Here is an 18,585-nt window from a genome sequence, read left to right as displayed (position 1 = left end):
TGGCTGCCAGGGCCGTCAGTCGGCGAGGGCGCGCCCCGGCGGTGCCCGCGCGGCGCTCCCGTGCGGCGCGCGCGGTGCCGGCGGCGGTGGCGGCTGCGGGCGGAGCAGGGATGCGCTCCGGCTGCGGGAGCGGCGGCGGCAGTGGGAGAGGCGAACGCCCAGCGGGGCGAGGGTGGCGAGCGCGGCCGGTAAGGTCCGGCCGGGGGAAGGCGGATGCCCGTCTCCCGTGCGCGTCCCTTGCGCCTCGTGCTGAACGGGCCGGCGGCAGCGCCGGGCAGCGGTGCCGGCACGGGCGGAGCGGCGGGCGGGATGCCGGGGGCGGGCGGCGGCGCTGGGCCGCGGCGGGCAGGGGGCGCGGGCGGGCGCCGTCCCCCGCCACCCCTTGCCATGCCCTTCGGCGCAGTGGTGCCGGCGCGGTCCCCGGGCGGCACCGGCAGCATGGTGGGAACTTGGTCCGCCGCCGCTGCTCGGCTGCTGGCGATGCCCGCGGGTGCCGCGGCGAGAGGCGACATCAGCCCGCTGGTCGGGGCTGGCGGAGGGGCTGCGGAGCTGCCCCCTCCGCTCCGCCGGCTCGGGAGGGCCGAACGGGGCCGCCGATCGGTGGCCCCGGCGCTGCCGGTGCGGGGCTGCTGGAGGTGGCAGCTGGAAAGGCGGGTGCCGCGGGTCCCGGGGGGCGGCGGCGGTGCCCGGGCCCGGCTCTACCCTGCTCGGGAGCGGCATCGCGGACGTGCCCTGGCCCGGCGGAGTGCTGGGGGCGGTCAGCGCGGGCGGGCTCGTCTGGGGACGGCGGTCTGAACTTCCTTGCGAAGCAGGATTGTACTCCAAGGTGGTCTCGGACGCCCAGCTGTGCGATCCACACAGTCGAAGGCGGCGGTGGTGGCGATGGTGGTGGTGTGGCCGCAGACTGTATCTTAAAGTTGTTAACACAGTTACCTCAAATAAAAGTTATTTTAGAGTAAGTGTAACGGTGACGGTTGATACATGACCATTGGCTATTGAGACGGAGGAATTCTACGATGAAATCCCGTTTATCCCTCCCTGTGCGCTCTTTTCCATTGTTCTTCAACCTGCTGTACTTTTAGTGATAGAAGATGACATAGGAAGGCTTTCAAGTATTGTCAAATCTTGTTATTTTAGATAAAAACAGACTTTAGATGGTCTGTATAGATGGCAATGTAAACATTCAGCATCTTGATTATATAACACTTCAAGGAATTTGACAGGATGTTGCCAGACTTTGCGATGAAGGACGTGATCCTCCAATCATGGAAATAAACAGGAGTTTTGACATGGATTCTGTAGGAGGCAGGATAGCATCCACAACTAACAGTTGAAGGGAAAATAGTTCCTGTTATCTCTTGGTTATTTTGGATGTGTTGGGATGGGCATTTAAAATGTTAAGAAACACTGTCTGCAGAATATGTAAAGAGCTCTTCATTTGATTCGTATTTTTTTTTCTTTTGTAGCTTTAAGCTTCCTTTTCTTCTTTCTAGGAGTATACTGATCTTGCTGTCTTTTCTTGATTGAGTATTCTGATACACTAGTTGTTATAAGGATACATTCAATCATGTGATGCATAACTTGTTTTCAGAATTTTTTAAAATCATGTGATACATGCAAGGGTGAACAACCGGTGCAAACACCATTGTTACACATACATGCTCTGCTTTGGGGAGCTGCTGCCCATTTTTACAGCTGTGGGGAAGGCACAAATAAGTGTAAAAGATTTGAGATGTGGAATTTGTAACTGATACAGGTTAATATTGTTCCCTCCTTGCCTACTTACCCACTAAGTAACATTTTTGGCAGAATAGGAATTGCTAATGACAGTCCTCGTACATCACCGATTCTGGATAGATCTAGATAGTTTCATCAAATGCAATATTGTCAAACCAGTTTTTCAGGAACCTCTTTTAATTAACTTGATTCAATGTTATCTGAGTATTTCAGATTAATTTAGTGAGCAATCCTGATACAAGTATGTTGCACATAGTCATGATACAATGTCTGCTATGCACTCATATGTGCTAGTCTGCCTTGTAACCTCACCTGTGTTTTCGTTATGGGCTTTTTCAGGAAAAAAAAAAAAAAAAACAAAAATTTTGTGGGTTTTTTTTTTTCCCTTGTGAGTGACACCAAATTTTAATCTAAAAATCTAGTTTATGAATAGGTAAACAGTAGAGCCTTCAGCACATGAGTAGCTTTTATTTGTGACACTCATTTCACTGGGATTGTTCCAAAGAGGACGTACATACGGAGAATATATGCCACTGTATTTGTTACATAGCTAATCTTTATCTTAACTACTTTTTTTCCCTGCACGGTTCTGAGGAAACCTTTCCTAAAAGATCAAAATATGTTAACTGTATAACTTCAGAAGGGTGCTTGATTCAGTGTTTATCTTACTTCTCTGTCTGTTAATAAGTAAAGAACTTTTTTGGAGCATCAGCTGTCCCATCACTAAAGTGAATATAAGTGTATTAACTATTTACTTGTTACAAATATTAATCAGCTATACATTTACTAACATTCATAAGTATTATCATTATATATGCTCATTATAATGAGCATATATAATGAGTTAAAAGTTAGAGAAAAATGTAGAAGTTTCATAAATTGTTAGTTTGCTTTTCATGGTTTTCTTCTATATAGGAGAAAGTAAGTCCATCTGTATGCCTCTCAACTAAAAGGACACTCAAAGATATCTTGGATTTTCCTAAGCTGCTTTTGTAGTAGTAATTTATAAGGTAGTATCACTATATATAAGATAACAAGAAGTCTGGAACTGAAGCAGTCAATCCAGCATATTCTCCAACCTGCTACCTATTTAGTTGCTTTGATAAAGATGGATACTAAAATATTATTGATGTAATTTGCCATGAGTACTAGGAAAATTATTTCTTTTGATACAGCTAGGGAAAACAAGTAGCATGCTTTTAGGAAATAAGTATGCGTGTACATTCAGTTGAAGCACTGAAGAGTTGCAGAAGCTAATAGTAAAGATGAATGAATGAATGAATGATATATCTCCTAGTTGTATTAGATCATGAGAATGGTACACTGCTCTTTTTGGAAAAGCTAATGCTGTTTTTGAACTGCAGTTAAAACACTGACTTGTAGCTGTTAGCAAACAGAGCAACTCTAAATGCTGATGTATGGAAGCTCTGCAGAATTCCAGATAAACCAATGCATAAAATGCCCCAGCATCCAAGTGTTCCCTTTGTTGCTTGTTCACAGGCCTCAGATGTTTCAAATTGGTGACAGTGTTTGCTGCTGTCTAACACTGCCATGGCCATGGGTGAATGACCAAGGGTGCTCTTCTTAAGCTCCTATGTCTCCTGTGAATGCTTTCCAAGGAACGTAGAAAAGATAGTCTTAAACAGGAATTCAGCTCCTGATGCTGAGAAGACAGCTCTGAACAGAGGGAGAGATGTGAAGATGGGCAAGTTGTTCTTTGACTGATAAGCAGGCAGTTATAATTTTGGCAAAGCTGTGCGGACTGCAGATATGTTGGTGGCTGAGATCAGCTTTCTCGGGTACATCCAGGAGAAAGAAGGGATGTACAAGAGTCTTGGGCCTGCTCATGGGTAGTATTAATACAGAGATGAAACAAAGTGTGATAATGAATTACAAATCTCGTTTAGGAGCACACTTCTTGTATCACTACCTAAAATGTAAAATTGCGAGGTATTGCGTGTGTAGTGGGGAGCGGACACTCTCTTTTTAACCCTTATGCATTCTGATTTTTGTAGCTCTCAATTTAACCTCCCAAGCTAATGGGAGTAATCTAGATATCTGCAATAGTTAGTCATCAAAACTGTACTCTATTATTCCATTAAAAATTAAAAGTGTAATTTAATGCATATATAAGCGTATAATGTAATGTATCACAAAATGTATCACTACACATATTTATATGTATACATTCTTTGTGTCTGAATAACTAGAAGTTACCAAATACTGGAAAGGGAGCTAATAGTTAAGAGTGCAGTGAATGAAGAAAATGCTATATAACTGAAACCATGTGAGAATTCTGTTGAGCTATATTTATTCATTTCTATGGAGTGTTGCCAGCTTACCTTCTCCCTTTTCAGGTGTTCTGTATTACCAGTAGCCTCAAAATATTTCAATTATAATATGCCTATTTCATGTATAAACACTTTCTGTAGAAAGGGCAGAAAACACCCTACAGATACTGGATTTTGCACTCAATTTTTTAAAGACTGCCACCTGGGTACCAGTAGACTTTAACTCTTGCTATCTTTTGAGACTTGCTTTAGTAAAAATGTGAATAACCTTTCTTCATGCCTAACCTTTCTTCCCTTTGAGCGGTTCTGCAGCTCAACTGTTTGAGGGGCTGATGTTTATTTCTTTTGTCCCTCAGCAGGTGGCTACATTTTCACTCAAATAGCTGATCCTGCTGTGGAACAACATCTGCAGCTTTGTGGGGGTCACACTGGCTCAACTAACACAAATATTTCCTCCTGGGTCTAACCCTTATTTTTGTTTAAAGATATAGTACTAATTTATCACATAACATAGGATATTGTATGTTAGAATTTATACTAAAGGTCTGCTGTTATTCAAATCTGACCTCTGTCTTTCACAGCAGACAAGAAGCAGGGGTGTAGCCTTTGTGGTTTTTTCACTAGAGAAAACTGAAGAACATCAGAAAAGCTCTACTGGGTCAGACCAGTGGGCCTTCATACTCAGTGTTCGATCTCCCAACAGTGACATTAAGGGATGCTATTAGGGGCTGTACACAAACCTAGCAATCTAAAGTACCTATTCCCTTGTACTCTTCCTGCCTACTTAGTTTTCATATTAGGGATGGTATGTATATGTCTGCTCAGTGTTTTTAGAGACCATTTGTGGACCTGCAAACCAAGAACTTGTCTTTTTCAAACTTGCTGATGCTCATTACCTTCACATCCTCCTGTAGTGGCAAGTTCCAGAAGCTTACTACTAGGTTTGTAAAGAAGCACTTTTAATCTTTTATAGACTAATGTTGTACTAGCTTTGTTAAAAGGTCCCTGTTCTATTTCTGGAGGATTTACCAAGCAGAAGTTTTACATTAGTTTTTTCACCATCGTCACAGTTTGATTGATCATATCTTACTTCAGCCTTCTTTCCTAACTCCCCTTGAGTCTCTTTTTCTAAGGCAGGCACTCCATCCTTTTGATATTTCGTTCGCCCTTTTCTGACTAGGGTCTGTCCTTGAGATGCAGAAACCAGAACTTCATAGGCTACTTGAGATGTGGGTGAGCCAAGGTTGTATAAATATGCTCTGTCTTCTTCTCAATGCCTTTCCTCACAATGCCCGATGTTTTGCTAAGTTTTTTTGTTGCTGTTGTACATATAACTGTTAATTCTAGGGATCTGTCAATAATGACTGCTAGATTTTTTTCTCTAATCCTCTGTCAGCATGGTGTGTATGTGACTGAGATTATTTTTCATTAGATGTATTAGCTTATGTATATCTACACTGAAGTTTATTTGTCATCTTTTTGTCCACTCTGAGTCCTGCGTGGTGCTTCTGGAGCTCTTTGCCATCATCGTAGCATTAGTTCTGTGCTCAAAGGCTTCTTGTCTTTGTCTTGATTTTGCCAACAGTGTCATTCCTTATGAGTTCTTTTTGCATGTATGTCTGATGTCTTAGAGGAATAAAACTGTTGTGGCATATCAGTCAAGAGTGTTTGTAAAAACACCCTTAAAAATTAGTTGTATGTAACACAGGCTTTGGTTTTTCCTTGTGTTTCTTTGAACTTCAGTAAACATGAGCTCATAAGACTAACAGATTAATGCTGTGTCTAGAAATCCAGACCAGATAAAACAGAAAGAAAACTCTGAAAAATACAATTCATGGTACTTATTCCAGCTGCATTGAGTGGGAAATTGAGAATGGTGGTATATGGTATTTGATCCACACTGATTGCCATTATAATTATTCTTAATTAAAATGAAAGAAGCTTTTAAAAATATTGGATTGCAAAACGACATTTACTCAAATAACTTCAATGCTTTCCTAGCCTCTCTATGGATTCACTACACAACAGTCTTAACTCCATTACCATCTAATTAATCACCTTCCATTTGTGCACTACATTTCAATAATAACCAAAGTTTTTCCTCTCCTCCCTCCCAGTTGTATTAGAGGTTAGGCTGGAAGCCCGGCATGTAGAAAGGACCTCTTCACGTTCCTTGTTCAAAACCAGGCTACTTATTTGATACTCAGGGCATGTCACTTAGAAAAGCTGCTGCATTGCAAACAGCATTGAGAGTGAGGTTTAAAGAAACATTAGAAATGTATTATTAGTGTGCTGTGTTACTACTTAGTGTTACTGAGTAATAAATGTGGTTTCACAGCAGTGTGACTGCAGCAGCATGTCTGTGGTGATCCCCTTTTCCCTTGTTCCAGTCACAATAACTCCATCTTTCCTAACACTTTGCAGAATACTTCAGCACATTAGTCTGGCAGAACACTACTCTGCCTCCTTGGCCACTGGTTTAAAAAAACCAAAACAAACCAGAAACACACCTTCTGCCAGCTTGAATTCGTTTAACAGAGGACCTTACGAAGGCTGTGAAAGGGAGGACATAGAACTATGAAGGTAAATGCAAGAGGAGATCAAGATGGTCGAACAGCAGCAGTTACAAATTGCCTTATGGGCTTGTCAGACCTCAGCCTGAATGCTGTTCTGTTTCTTGATTTACTGTTGTTCAAGTACTTGGCAGAAGTACAGGACTATTTTAGTAGTCAGCCTATTGCTTTGTTAATTTAAATATTTAGCTTAAAGAATTACATTTTATATCCTTTGAAGAAAGGCCCCAGCTGTTCTACTGTCCATTGATGAGGTCATCTGCTGTGTAAATCTGGTTGTCTAAAAGACTGTGTTACCAACTGTAGTTAGTTGCAGCCATAGGATTCTTCTTTCATTTTGTTTTGCACTACAATACACTTCACCAAAACAGCTTTTTCAAACTAGCATGTAGTCAAGTACATAACAAATATGTTTCTACTATTTAAATTTTGTCATGGGTGGTTTAAAGTCAGATTCCTGATGTATTTAATGGGTGGTGTTTGCTGGAATCTGTAGCAACCAAGACAAGGCAGTTTGCCACAGGAAAAGGTTTTGGTGTATTCTGTTTGCATGGTATGCTTGAAACTCACCTAGTGCTATTCATGACAAACATGTCCTTGTGTACAGTAGCTGCAAAGTCATGGTCAGCTTTCTGTAGGCTGATGCAGCTCAAGATTAGTTGAATGTGGAATAGCGAATTCATGGTAGCCAGCAAGGATGTAATGGATGGACAGGAACACTGTTACTGTCTTTTTCCCCCCAGTACTTATAGGCCATGGTAGTGGAAATTGCTGGATCTGTGCAGAATACATTTAGCAGCATACTGATAAAGCAGTGCCACTTGTGCTGCTTATCTGCCTTAAACAGACTATCATCCTACAAAGTGGAACTTGTGTTCCATTGTTTAATTATGACAGTATCTTCTTGTGTTAAGATGTATGCAATCATTCATCTGAAATTTTTATAAGATACTTCAGACTCACCAGCCAAATTTTAATATGCTCTCTCCTAGAAAAAATACTTTCACGTAGGTAGGATGGTACATGTAAATGAAGCCACACTGTTGTGAGCATCCACAAAATATTCTAAAGAAGTTAATTTCTTCTTTTTATGCATCATTAGAAGGTACTTTAAGTTTCAGGAATTTATCAGATCTGTTAGGCCTGGTAAGAGTGGCATTAGTACATTCATAGCATTATACTGTAAAAATCTATTATATTAATGTTTACATAAAGCTTTCACAATTTGCAAGATTTGTCCGTGTAAAAAAATAATACATTTTGGTTGGATTTCAGACTTTGTACTAAAGCCACTATTTTTTCTTTTTGCCAAGCTTTTGTGTATGCTAGATGTTTCTTAAAAGGCTACAGAAAATGCATCTTATCTCAAATTAATCATAAACCAAATTCTGCTATGTGTAGTTTGTTACTGTATTTACTTTAAATAAGCTAGGAAGTAACAGAGCACTGCTAAAAGTTGGCTGAAAGATTGTATAAGGTTTTCATCCAATGAATAAAGCTTCAAATGAAAGTTTTTCACCAAGTTAGTGGTAACTAGGTCATGTTGAGTCCAATATCTCAAGTTTTCATGCTTGAGATTCACCTCTACCTGATCAGTCTGATAAAGAGCACGTTACTACTTCTGCTCTGTAATACCTATTACACAAATGTTTTGCTGTGTTGCAGCTCAGGTGAAAAAATGTTTTGCAAACCCTGAAGAGACTGGCCTACCTCCTGGAAATTTTCATGTGCAGATTTCAGATTACTGCACAAAGTCAAATATTCCCATTGATTAACCAGGCTTTGAAATAGACTAGAAAAGTCTGGAATAGAATTTGAGCATCTGGTCTGCTACTAATGTTGCAAGTTGGATCATATTAAACATTTCACATGGCAAATATACTGCTACTGAGACAAAGTTTCTTTATCCATATATTCTGTCTAGCTTGTGAAATGAGAAGTCAATGAGAATAGAATTCGACATATTATATCCTAGTTACAAGTGGGGAGGAGATATTGAAATACCATACTATGGGTATCTTATTCTGAATATTTTTCAGGAGAAAATACAAATTCTTAATAGATGTGGGCATGAACAAAAGAAGTGTCATCAAAAAAATAGAGGCATCAAAAAAAAATACTAGTTAAATTAAGAGCTACCTTGTAGAAGTTCTGTACTTTTAAATTATTTATAGTAGGGAAGTGAAATACTTTTGTTATTGGTGCTCATTCCAAACGTAAGCAGACAACTCTGTTGAGAAGTTCCAAAATAAGATGCTTACCGTGAATTGTTTTTCATTTGTAGAGAATTCTTTCTGTTTAAGATTTGGTATTGATATCATCTAAAGTCTCCTACAAACTGATTTTGGGACTGCAACTCACACTGTAAAACTGCTCTTTAGATCTGACACAATTAGGCAGTGCTGTAATCTCATGAACAGTCATGACAAAAGTAGGTAGCAAGAGCATTTGGTAGTAAAAACAAAATGCACACTTACAGGTTTTTGGAGAAGAAAGTCATGCTATAGCATCAGCTGTCCACTTTCAGATGTTTTGTCATTTCAGTTGTCTGAAACAAAATTCATTAAATATTTTTAGAAAGTAAAATATAAAATGACACACTGCAAAACAGCTCTATAAAAATTCACAGAAAATAACTGAGTCAAAAGTAATAGGTTTTCCTCTGAAGATGTTGTACTTGTACTACATATCAGGCTATGCATCAAGTCATAGTAAAATGTGTGAATGAGCAGGGATGATGCAGCAGAAGTGGTGGATCATATAACAAGGAGACTGTCACAGTAGGCTTCTTCTAGGTTTTGTTTGCCCTGCAAGAACTTGTCAGAACAAAGACAGCCCACCTGGAGGTAGAAAACTCCTCTGAGCCTGTGCCTGCTGCTGCATTTCATCACTGTTTTTTGACTGAGGCATCTGATTGTTCTGGCTAAATTAGTGCAGATCATTTGGGCTGGCTGTCATGGGATTACATGTCCACTTAGAGGCAGGTACTAGGGCATAGAAGTTTGAGCCTAGGCCAGATCACACTTGTTCTATGTATTAACTTCAAAGTCGGGGGAAGCCCTGTATTGGTTAATGTGTCACAGCTGAGGTCACCTGGAAATCATCTTCATAATTTGAAAACTCTGGGAAAGGAAAATTTCTTTATAACCCAGTAAAAGTAAGCAACACAGAAGTGCCAAGTCGCACCAAATTTGTGTTGGTCCTGAGGACACTGCAGACTCAAGTAGCTGATAACTGGCTTTGTGACAGCCTACTTCTCTTGCAGAGTGGAATCTTTGTGAACCTGAGAGCCTGGCCTAACATTTCCACAGTGATGATAAAAATGCTGATCAGAAGTTTAGTATCACCATTTCTCAGTTCAAAAGCCATCTAAATATGCTGTATGTATTTATTTATGCATGCCTAAATTGTTGATCCATTATGTTGTCTTTGTGCACTACCTCAGAATTCTGTAATTGCTTCCATTTTGTACATGTTGTTCTTATGTGCCAGGATTTCATAACTCACTGGATGACATTTTTGCCTGATTTGCCAAGAAGAGCATGGTATTAATAAAAGTACCTCCTCTTTGTTATCTGATGGACTATTTTCATGGAGAAAAATAAAATAATTTGTTTGACTTTTATGTATTTTCATTGTTGAAAAATAAAATCATGTTGAGCTTTTGAAGGTGATGACCACATCTTTCAAGTGTAAAACAATACAAATAGTTGTAATCTTAACTACTTTTAGTATATAGTAGCTAGATAAGATTATAGTTAATATTAGATGTATAAGTACCAGGTTATCTTATTGTATATTAAAATTTATGTGATTATTCTCTGTCTCAAAAGACAAAGATTTGTAGTATTTGAACAGTTCTAATAGGTGGTAATGTGAATGATAACTAAAAGAATGATGGAGATGACATGTGGATTTAAAAATTAATGAACTCCAGACTGGTTGAATTGAGAACTAAAAACTGGAAAACCAGTTCTTTTTTTTCAATGAGATGTAATGACACACTTATAGACAAATAGGTTTTTTGACTCTGTAAATAATGCAGTTGTATTGTAAGGAAAATTCAGGAGGTGTTACCTATGAAGCACAGCACTAATATTTCATGTATAACCAATATGGAAGTGATTAAATTGCTTTACAAGGGAAGGTTGGTACCATGGTAGCAAGAAATATTACAAGCTAATACTGCCTCTATCTGAAGATGTATTGTTTTGTGGTAATGAAATATTGTAATAACCTTGTGCACCTTTAGAGAAGAATATCAACTATAGCTCTCTGGAGTTATTCTTCAAACAGTATAATTATTCTGCTTAAATAATTTTTATGCAAAGAACAGTTGCAATAAACAGAACCATAAGAATGAAATGGCCATATTAAATGTTAACAAATGCATAAAAGGCAGGCTGATATACAAGTATGTAGATACAAATAAAATATTTGTCAAAATTGAAAATAGTTGATTGCCAAGTGAGTTTCACATTCAAGTCCTTATCCAAAGCCCACTGGACTGAGTAAAAGTGATCTCTAAGACCTCAGTTCAATTCAATCAATCTCGAGTCCTTCCCCCCCTTTCATGAGAATGAAAAAACAGGACTTCCCTGAGTTTCAGTGAATCCAGTTTTCAGGATTTAGGTAGCTTCAGTGTATTTAACAGCTTTCTCTTGAACACAGTGTTGAGAAGGTTTATACCTTCCTTTTCCCCAAACACTGCAGCCTGTGGGTTTAGTACCTGTACTGAATTTCCTATTTTTAGTATTAGCTTACTGTCAGAAACACCTTGCTTAGTGTTTGTACTATATTTGTTCTGGAAATAATGAGAGAGAGAAAACAGTGGAAACTGTCTGAATTTGGGCTAGAAATTTAAGTTGGCAACATAGTTAATATTAAAGTTGACATGCATTTTAAGGTTTTAATAGAGTTTTGAAATAAAATGTTACTCTCTGTTTTGCAAGGATTGTTTCAGCATTCTTAGAAAGCTTGTATATTATTATTTTTCTCTGAGTGTAAAATTTGCAAAACTATTTTTATTTTTTTCTCTTCTGATCCAACTGGATTTTCATACATAGGAAGGCATGCCACATACATATGGTCTTTGTTCCTTTCAAGTGCATAAGTCATCATTTGGGGAGTTTGCATAACCCAGTTATTTCTTGTTATGAACTGTACGAAATACAGAACTGTACGAAAAGGTGTTGCCTAGACGTTTTTGTGCCTGTTAGCTTAAAAGGGAAACAGCCAGCCCCCTCTTATTGCTGTATTATATGTTGTGTAGTGGTATGACAGTTTTTCTTTTAATTAGGTTATTAAGATATACATGGAAGACCTAACCTTACAGACCTAAATTACATAAATCTCCCAGAAAAGTCAATAGGATGTTTGCTCATGAAATGAGAATCTCACTGAACTGAAGACTGTACTACTACTAATAAAACTGTGCATCAAGGTTGAATTCATAACACTGTGCCAGCTGTACCATATTGAATTCTCTCATGGAATGCAGTTTGAACTCCAATGTTTACCCAATACAGAAGTGATGAATTCATGGCTCTAATAGTAATGCCATTTTTTTGGTGCCCATTGACAGTGAAGATGATTACTTTGGTTCAGGAATTGGGCATGTCATTTAGCAGTGTTCTAACTAGGATTTATTTCAGTGGCATTTTATTAAATATGCCAATTTCTGCATAGTGTTTGACTCCAGGTGGCAGTGACATATGACTTCTTAGAAAATGTATGTGTCCTTTACCAAGTGAGATGGTGTTCAGGACCCTGTTCTGGGGTCATATCAAATTTGGCATAAACTGGTATACGAATTTCATTTACACTTTTTTTAGGGTCAGTTTCACTAAAGGTACTAAGGAAGAGGCTTGAAGTGTAGGTACACACAGCACATGCTTTGCTTTTTATCAGAGGTATCAGTCAACAGAGGTGGTGTTTGGTGTCTTTTCCTGTTCTAGGGAAAGGACAGATCCTCTGGAGCTCTGTAACAGCTGCAGAGGTAGATAGAATTTCCTAAAGGGAAAGGCTGTCCTGCTTTTGCTGTTTGCTGTTTGAATTGCTATTTGAATTGCTGTTTTCTGTGGCTAGCTGTTTGCTCTTCTGTCCTGGAACTGCTGTCTTTTTGACCATCCACAAGGCTGCATGCCAGTGGAAGATGTAGATCCTAAATTTTTAAGCCTTTATAGGAGTTTTATTTTGAATTGATAAAAATGCATGCATATACTTATTTTTAGACCATTTGCAACTGAAGCACATATGTTTCACAGCATGATAGAAAGGATATAGGTGAACTGATTAGGTAGGCAAGATTAGCAGTTTTGGAAGCATGAGGGCTCTGTGCCTTTTAGAAACTAATGTTGCAGAAGACGTGTTTTTGAAAGTGAGGTAGGATTTTTTCAGTTGAATTTGGTAGTGATGACAAGTGTTGACATCTGTAAAAGTTGAGCTTATCTCTTTGGCCACAAAGCTTGAACTAATCTCATCTATGCCAGTGTTTTCTTATTTGTCTTTTAGAATTTAGTATCGATGCCCAATAAGAAAATTTATACACATGCTTTATTTTTTGCATAGTTACTGCCTTCAGTTTAAGGTTTTTCAGGGTTAATTTTAAATTGCCGACAAGTGTGACAGTAGCAGTGCTTTTATTTTTAATATGGACAAAATATGCAGTAAAATACTGTAAATGAACACAGCAGCACTGAAATTGTACTCTCTCTGTGTGCAGAACAAACACACCCAACTGACTCCTGTAAAAGAAGCAATATAATCACAGTGGCATGAAGCTCTTGGTATGTAAGTTGATTCAGATGAGAAAATACAACTGTGTAAGAAGTGTTATATCTAAATTGAGTTGTGTACCTCTTCGCTGAACCCAGAGTCAATTATGTGACTTTTATGGATCTTGTAATTTTTATGTTGAGTAGAAAACAACAATTCTGGTAAGCAGGACTGCCTGAAAAATCTTAATTAGAATTTCTTCAGTGTCTGTTGCTTTCTTGTATACCAGTATTAAATTAAGACGGAAGAGAGAAAATGCATTAATGAATGTTATTTGGAATAAAAGTTTCTCTAATGTTCTCTAAAATATTTGTTGTTCAGAAAAAAAGAATTCAAGAAAAAGGAGCTGTAGTTTAATAAAGAAGACAGAAGTTAGTTTTGAAATATTCTTTAGCCTTTCGAAAAAAGTCAGAAATTCACCTTACACTTCATTATTGCGATAGGGTTTGTGGGAGGCTTGTTTCTTTGGTTTTGGTTTTGTTGATTTGTTCTTTTTATGTCCAGATTAAGTTAGTTCACTAGTGTCATCTCAACTGCACAAAAAAAAAAATCAGTAGTGTATCCACTCATTTTTTGCCATTGTGAGCCCTGTAGTCTGTTTCAAAAAAACCACTACCTTTTGAGAGTTGATGGTATGTAGCTCTTTACATGCATATACCATCTTGTAGCCAGGGATTTCTTTTTTTGTTCTACAAGTGGTTTTTTTATTTAAAAGTTGAAAAGTAGTGCAGTTTTATACAAACATACAATGATACTTCTGGAACATGTAGAATTTAATAGATTCTGTATGTACCACTGTAGCATGGACTCATTATAAATCTTTTTGGCAGCAACAGAACTTTTGTTTAAAGCTCAGTAAGTTGCCTCAAACTATAATATATAGGTTGTATTTTTGTGTATGTGTATGTATCTTACAGTGTTGTTATTACACTGTTTAAAAAGCTAAACTTTAGACATGACTCAAGACAGACGCCAAAATCTAATCCTTGCAGATGCTGAACCTTGGAGGTGTAGTTATCACTGCTGAGTTGTAAGCAAGAGAACTTTGTTAGAGTTTCACCATGCTGGAAGGCCAGAGAAAAGAGTGTGAGTACAAACTCTTGCACACAACCTGTCTCACCATCACAAGTCCTTGGGTGTTGAGGTGTTGAAGAATTCAATCACTAGAAAATATGCTTTGTATGATAAAAGAGCAGCACTGTGTTATACTCTGGCTATCCTTGTCTGCAGTGCCTGCCACCATGTTAAGTACAACAGTCTAACAAAGATAATCTAATCATGGAACCTAATCTAAGCAACCTTAGAGCTAGACCCATATAAGTACAAAGACGCCTAAAGTTAGCTTGACATTTTATGTGGGAAGCCAAATGAAAGGTCCAGATTCAAACAAACTGGTACCAGGAGGTATCAAAGATGGATTGTGTCTGCTCCAGTCTTTCCCTTTTCAGCAATTCCCTCATCATTTTTTCGGTAATGGTTTTGGCTCACCCTACACAGCAGTGCAACAATACCTAAGTAGCCATTGCCTAAACGTGCTAACCTGACCAGCCTGATAACATCAAACTTGAAGGCTTGACTTTGCATGGGGCAGTTAACTGTCTGCTGTAACATCCTTTTCCCTGGTGGGGGAAGGAATTCCTAAATTTTGTTGTCATTTGATAGAAGGTTCTGTTCATTTGTGAAATATTATTTAGCTGTTATAATTCTCTTATTCTCTTTAAAATATTTTATGGTGTGTTATAGGAATAACAATCTCATAGCATCCACATCTTATTCACAAGGTGAATGCATGATCATGAGACTGGTTTTTCTAACAAGGAGTAATTTCTGGCCTTCTTAAATAGATTTGGGGTAACACAAGAAGCAATAGACTACTTAAAAGCTTTATAGTCCTTTGAAAATATTTGCAATCCCATTCAGTATGTGAATGAAATCCAACCAAAAGACTCTTTGTGGTGTTCCACAAAATAAATCCAGTGTGATCACTCTTGCCAGCATGCTGGGAGTTACATTTTCCATCTAAAATGGATTTCTACCTCATGATTATAATTCTTGTATAAATGGTTAGTTTTTATTGGGAAGATATTTCTTGCTTTGGAAATTTTTTTTCCTTGGTGCTAAAATCATTGAAGTGGGAGGTTTGCAAAATAAGCTTCAGTATCAGAACCCAAACTAGGCAAAGGGCTAAAAACACATCTTAGGGACCATTAGTCAGAACAATTTGAGCTGGCAGTAGCCAAGATTGTTTTACATATGAAGTTCATAAAATAGAAAGTTGGTTTCTGTAGCTGGAAAAAAATGCCTAAAGGGGTATATTTTTGCTGCAGTTGCTAGGGAGCAGCTTATACTCTATCTGTGGGATAAAATGGGAGTCGTGTACAATGCACTACACTGATAATTTACCTTAGAGTGGTTAGAGCTGAATAATATATTCACAGAGCACATCTCATCATACAAAATAAGATGAGATGGATGTTCTTAGTAATGTTAGGTGACAAAGCCACTGTGGTATACGAGGTACAGTACACGTGTCAGTAGGCTGACAGGACCATGTCAGTCCTACATGATTCATAGGTGGGGCTATGATTAGGTGAGCAGAAAATTAATACATTGGCTAGACGGGAGGAAAGAACAGACCAGATGAGAAGAAGTAAAACCTGTGTTTTTATGCATTTGACAGATTCTTTGGTATGATCAAGGTCCTGACAATCACATATTCTTTTTTAAAGAGAAGCTCACTTGACTGGATGTCTGTGTTGCCAGTAGTATGTTGTTTAACAAAATGAGGATGAATAAATCATAAGGGTATCTGACTGACCCTGCTCCAAAGTGAAATTGCCCCACTGCATTTGGAAAAAGCTGCTTAGCTATGAAACATCAACATCTGTAATAGAAACCTTTATAATTACTTGGTTATAGAACTTTGTTATTTTATTTCAGGATCTGTAAAATTGGAATTATTTTTCTTGAAAACACAGCCTTAACAATTTGGTATTACTAAAACTGGAAATGCAATATATAAATTACACAACCATATCACTGGTTTCTTCTTTTTATAGCATTAAGCATGTCCAAAAAATTATCCAAATATTGCTAAATATTTCCATTTTAATATAATAGTTAAAATTTTACAAATATTTTTTCTTTACTGAATCAACACAGTGACACTGTCTTGAAGTTAATTGCTTTACTCCTTTGAGCACTGGTGCAAGTTTTTCTCACATACTGTACACAGAGATCAAGTGTGTTTTCCTCAGCAATTACTGCATTTGTTCAAAGTGAATTAGAAAATCAAAAATGTTAGGAACGCACTTTAATTAGATGATTAAAGAACCCAGCAAGTAGTGCGATGTTCAGATAAAAACAAAAGGTATTTCACAGCATTTTTAGGCCATGCCAGAATTCAGATAGGACTAGTTGTACTGTGCAGTTAAAGTGACACAAAAGGGTTTACAGTCTCCTGAAATAATGTATGGCATATATTTATAGTTTTCAACCAATTTTAGCTTTCCAGGCTCAGCTGCCTCACCTTGAAAGATACTTTCAATAAGCAATCTTACTATAAGCTGTCTGAAAACATGATGTTATTCCTAAAAACAATTTGAAACCCATTGGCCTTCACAAAACTCTGAGCAGATACTATCAAAATGCAGCTGAAGTTAATGAAGTTATGAATACGTACAGTAGACAAAGATTTTCCAAAAACAACCTTCATAATCTGCTTTTGCAGATTACTTATTTCTTCAACCTTTTCTAAATTTTAGAAGGTTTTTTTCTTGTCTAATCAATCTTTAGGTTGATTTGAGTCTTTCTTTAGCCTCCTTCCAACAGTTTAAGTTCTGTAATTTTTGTAATAAAAATGCAACATTTTTTTCCCAAAGAGATCTTGTGGTATTGAAGCAACATCTCAAATTGATTCCAAAGGCTCTGGTCACTGTACAGACTTTGAGTGATGCCTTCTTTTGAATAGACTTATTCCACATACATTGTACTGAGAAGCCGTTAGTTCATTTCAGAAATGCTCCTTTTTAAATTAACTGCAAACCCCACCTTCTGTAGCTTTTAATATTTTTATTTAATTGACATCTCTGTGGATTATATTATGATAATTTTTAATTATTTTTATATACATTCATACATTTTCCATTAAGCTCTTTGGGTTTGCTCTTATGAATGAAGCATTTAAAACTAATCATTCAAAAGAAAAAAGGACTAGACATTGTAGTTGCTGTTGTATATAGTTATCTACTACCCCACTTTCATTCTACTTTTCTTCTGAAACAGCAGAATAATATTTCTGTAAGTAATAAAAAGAAGAATATTTTATAAAGAAAGAGTCTTAACATCTGGAAACCTTTTTCACCTCTCTCTTAAAATATGAAATACATTATTTCTATTCCTTCTTTCCTTCAGTTTAACTGTTCAGACCTGGACAATGAGCACGGGAAGCACCACGTTCAGCCATCTCCAGGGCGACCAGGCTCCACCATGTGTAATGGTGACTTGGGAAGCCAAATGGCGTCACTCCAAACACCCCTTCCTTCTTCTTCCTCCAGCTTTACATATTGACCACGACACCATATGGGCTGTAATATCCCTATGGTCAGGCAGGGCCAGCTGTCCCGGCTGTGCCTTTTCCCAGTTCCTCATGCACTGCCAGTCCCCTCACCTGTGGTTGTACAAGGAGCAGAAAAGGCCTTGACACTGCAAGCCCTGCACAGCAATAACAAAACATCCCTATATTGTTGACACTGTTTTCAGCGCAAATCTAAAACACAGCCCCATACCAGCTACTGTGAAGAAGAATAACTCTACTCCAGCCCAAACCAGCACAGTCTGTGAAGGAAGATGTGATTTTTAAGTAAATATATGTCCTCCAGGGTGATTCATAGCAGATTGCAATTAATTGATACTCTGTTGGAGGTATTCTTGGTGGTTCTATTCACTGAAGTCTGTTACAGCAACACAGTTTCTGAGATAGCCATATACCATTGCAAAATGGAATGTACTTCAGAATGTCATATTTCATTTTAGAGCCACTCTAGCATTATTGGTAGTATTATATATAATAGTATCACATATCATGTTGTTATTATTATAGTGTTCTTTTTTATGTGTCTTTAACTTGGATGCCTTTGTGTGAAGCAGTGCAAATATAAAAAAGGACAACAGCCCCTTCTCCACAGACTTGAAGCTTACTGTTAGTG

General features: G+C 38.1%; 1 protein-coding gene across 3 annotated transcripts in view; it reads left to right on the top strand.

Annotated features, from left to right (window-relative positions):
• The first annotated feature begins 50 nt into the window (after positions 1-50).
• The window catches only part of B3GALT1 (beta-1,3-galactosyltransferase 1), a 186,491-nt gene continuing 167,956 nt past the window's right edge, over positions 51-18,585 (top strand). For all 3 annotated transcript variants that reach the window (XM_064660988.1, XM_064660984.1, XM_064660987.1), the window contains exon 1: positions 51-188. The gene's annotated coding sequence lies outside the window, so the exon portion shown is untranslated. The remainder of the gene's footprint in view (positions 189-18,585) is intronic.

The sequence above is a fragment of the Pseudopipra pipra genome, chromosome 7, assembly GCF_036250125.1.
Source record: "Pseudopipra pipra isolate bDixPip1 chromosome 7, bDixPip1.hap1, whole genome shotgun sequence".
Lineage (NCBI taxonomy): Eukaryota > Metazoa > Chordata > Aves > Passeriformes > Pipridae > Pseudopipra > Pseudopipra pipra.
The sequence above is the reverse complement of the archived record's forward strand: the minus strand, read 5'-3'. Positions and strand labels throughout refer to the sequence as shown.